The sequence below is a fragment of the Globicephala melas genome, chromosome 4 (assembly GCF_963455315.2).
Source record: "Globicephala melas chromosome 4, mGloMel1.2, whole genome shotgun sequence".
Classification (NCBI taxonomy): domain Eukaryota; kingdom Metazoa; phylum Chordata; class Mammalia; order Artiodactyla; family Delphinidae; genus Globicephala; species Globicephala melas.
In genome coordinates, this window is record NC_083317.1 from 89,635,408 (window position 1) to 89,639,481 (window position 4,074).

The following is a 4,074-nucleotide window of genomic DNA, read 5'->3' on the forward strand; positions in this document are numbered from 1 at the left end:
AGGTTTATTGGATAAAACAAGCAACCAACAAAGGATTAATCTCCAAAATATACAAGCAGCTCATGCAGCTCAATATCAAAAAAGCAACCTAATCCAAAAATGGGCAGAAGACCTAAACAGACATTTCTCCAAAGAAGATATACAGATTGCCAACAAACACATGAAAGGATGCTAAACATCACTAATCATTAGAGAAATGCAAATCAAAACTACAATGAGGTATCACCTCACACTGGTCAGAATGGACATCATCAAAAAGTCTACAAACAGTAAATGATGGAGAGGGTATGGAGAAAAGGGAACCCTCCTGCACTGTTGGTGGGAATGTAAATTGATACAGCCACTATGGAGAACAGTATGGAGGTTCCTTAAAAAGCTAAAAATAGAACTACCATATGACCCAGCAATCCCGCTACTGGGCATATACCCTGAGAAAGCCATAATTCAAAAAGAGTCATGTACCAAAATGTTCATTGCAGCTCTATTTACAATAGCCAGGACATGGAAGCAACCTAAGTGTCCGATGACAGATGAATGGATAAAGAAGATGTGGCACATATATACAATGGAATATTACTCAGCCGTAAAAAGAACCGAAATTGAGTTATTTGTAGTGAGGTGGATGGACCTAGAGACTGTCATACAGAGTGAAGTAAGTCAGAAAGAGAAAAACATACCGTATGCTAACACATATATATGGAATCTAAAAAAAAAAGGTTCTGAAGAACCTATGGGCAGGACAGGAATAAAGACACAGATGTAGAGAATGGACTTGAGGACGGGGGAGGGGGAAGGGTAAGCTGGGACAAAGTGAGAGAGTGGCATGGACATATATACACTACCAAATGTAAAATAGATAGCTAGTAGGAAGCAGCCACATAGCACAGGGAGTTCAGCTTGGTGCTTTGTGTCCACCTAGAGGGGTGGGATAGGGAGGGTGGAAGCGAGAAGCAAGAGGGAGGAGATATGGGAACATATGTATATGTATAGCTGATTCACTTTGTTACACAGCAGAAGCTAACACAACATTGTATAAAGCAATTATACTCCAATAAAGATGTTAAAAACAAAAAACAAACAAAAAAAAACACCTATGAAGGATGAAGGTGAAGGATTAGGAGAAGGCAAGAATCCTTTGACTTCAATGCAGGTCTGCTATCTGTGAAAAGGGAGAGAGAAGAAAGGATTGGGTATGAGCCTTAGACCCCAGCACAGTTCTGAGGAAGTTTCAGTTTCTCCAGTGGTGAGTCCCTGAGCTAAATGTGCCTGTTAGAGGAATCCTATGTTGACAGAAATTGCCTGGTTCATATACCTTTCTGCTCATTCATTGGCTGGGAACAGCTGGGAGAGGTATGGGGTGAATCTGCCATGGTCCAAAGACGTGGCCGGTCGAGGTTGTAAATCACACACATGCCCTGCAGCAGGTTCTCTTGAAGGGAGAGCAGGCACCTCCAGGGCCCCACAGCACTGCGACAGAAACTCTGGAGAGCCCAAGGCAGAGCCTAGGGTTAAGGAAGCAGTTCCGCGTGGGGTACTGCGCTAGCTTGAACATCTGGCTCCATCATTTGTTATTTGTCAACAAGTTATTCTGCCTCTTGGGTAGCATGGCTTTTCTCATCAAGAAAATGGTAATAGTCACAAAGCGGGGTTGTGTTGATGAAGTGAGTTTGTGATGTGTAAGTTCCTAGTAGGCAATGTTTGTTGCTGTGTCATTCTTCTCTTATGCCTCTCCTCGTCTTCCAGCTCCCTCTACTTCTTTCTTGTCCGTCTGCCTCCCCATTAGACGTCCCCGCCCTCTCTTCCTCTGTCTCTCCTCCCTCCCCCCCCCGCCCCCATTCCTTCCTTCCTCATTTCTTTCCATGGTGAAAGATTGATTTAGGCCAATTAGTTGAGCACAGGGGAAAACTCACCATAGTCACAAAATGTATTTTGTAGTCTTCTTGCAAATGTGTGGTCAGGAACTAGCTGATCAGGTTGACAACATTTTCTTTACCTCTAAACACCATCAAAAAGTTGCTTCGTATTTCTGCCACTATATATATACATATATATGTATATATTAATCATATGTTTATCATAGATTTGCTTATTTTTTAAAAAAAGGATTTTTAAAAACTTATTTTCTCACATTAATACTTAAAAAATTATAAGATCAAAGAAAAGACCCAGTGACCTCCTGGATATTGGTCCTATGCATGTGCGAAGCTTTAGCAAATACATTTTTTTTTTCTTGTGGTATAGTTGTTTTATGCAAGTAGATTTTTTGAAGGTGATGATAGATGACATTTTATTCCATATATCAGCAATTCTGTTGACATAGAGCATTTTAAGTTATTTTAAATTGGTGTCATTAACTGAATTTAAAATTCTGTTTCCAAGTATTTTCTCATAGAATAGGTGTTTAAATGTGATTCATTTAAATAGCATTGTTTTCTTTTTTCTTTCTTTTTTTTTTTTTTTGCATCTGATTCAGCCTTCTCATTCTGAATTTTAGGACCACCTACAGATCCACCCCCACTGTCATTTAAAACATCTTTTCTATCAACTTCATTTATACTCATTGAGCAGATCATTTTAGCAATTGGTGACTATTTACACTGAATTATATATTCCATTACTTCCAAAATCCTGACACCCATCAGCAAATGAGAGACTGTTCCTTCCACACTGTTTTTGGATCCTGTTTAATGCCCATGTTATACAAATTGCTTAGCTAACTTTTAAGGTCTAGTGTGGGTGAAAAAACTGCTTTCCTTTCATGTATTCTCAGAATTATTTTTCACCCAGCTGTCCCATTCACTGACAAGAAAAAACATAAAAGAAGAAATAAAATTTCTATTAACGTGCATCTAGATTACAAAAGATTGATATTAAAAGAGAATGAGTGGGCTTCCCTGGTGGTGCAGTGGTTGGGGGTCTGCCTGCCGATGCGGGGTCGCGGGTTCGTGCTCAGGTCCGGGAGGATCCCGCGTGCCGCGGAGCGGCTGGGCCCGTGAGCCATCCGCGGCGGGGAGAGGGCCACGGTGGTGAGAGGCCCGCGTACCAAAAAAAAAAAAACAAAAAAAGAGAATGAGTAAACTACTACAGAATAAATACCAAGGAAGATGAAAGAATTTAGAACTTCGGCTTCACATTTCTGGAGAGAAATTTAAATCATTTTTTTCTACCTTATTATTTAATATGACCCTTACCACTCTTTATAGTTTGTACATATGTATATATATGTGTATATCATAACCAGAATCTGGTGGTTCAGAAAGGAATAAGTCACAAGACATGGTTTTTCTTGCTCTTGAGGCTGGTATAGTCCTGGTTAGATATACCCTTGCAGCCGAGGTAGATATTTGGAACCCTATGTTATCAGGTGTAGAGCTAGCTTAATATTCAGGAAATTGATGATGGTATCACATGATACCATCAAGGGTCCAGAAAGGCTGACCTGTAAATAAACAGAGTATAATAAAAATAATCCTCAACATGTCAGAAAACTCAAGTTCAAACTCTAGGCTGACTTACAAGTTATGTGTTAGAGATCTAGCCACCTCATCTCTCTAAGTTTTAGTTCCTCATTGATAAAATGGTTACAGGGATTTCCCTGACAGTCCAGTGGTTAAGACTTCGCTTTCCAATGCAGGGACTGCGGGTTTGATCCCTGGTCGGGGAGCTAAGATCCTACATGCCTCGCGGCCAAAAAAACCAAAACATAAAACAGAAGCTATATTGTAACAAATTCAATAAAGACTTTAAAAATGGTCCACATCAAGAAAATCTTAAAAAAAAAATGGTTACAGCTTCCCCTGCCCCACCTTATTGGGAAGGAAGAACTGTCATTCTTCTTACGGATCATTGATCAATCAATGAAACAGTTAATCACTCAATCAACAAGTTAACCACCCCACAGATATTTACAAGGCATCTCTTGTGTGTCATTAATAAACCAGGAATAACGTGTTTCTTCTCTGCTTATCTTCTTTTTAAAAAATAAATTTATATTTATTTATTTATTTTTGGCTGCATTGGGTCTTGGTGGCTGCATGCCGGCTTTCTCTAGTTGCGGTGAGCGGGGGCTACTCT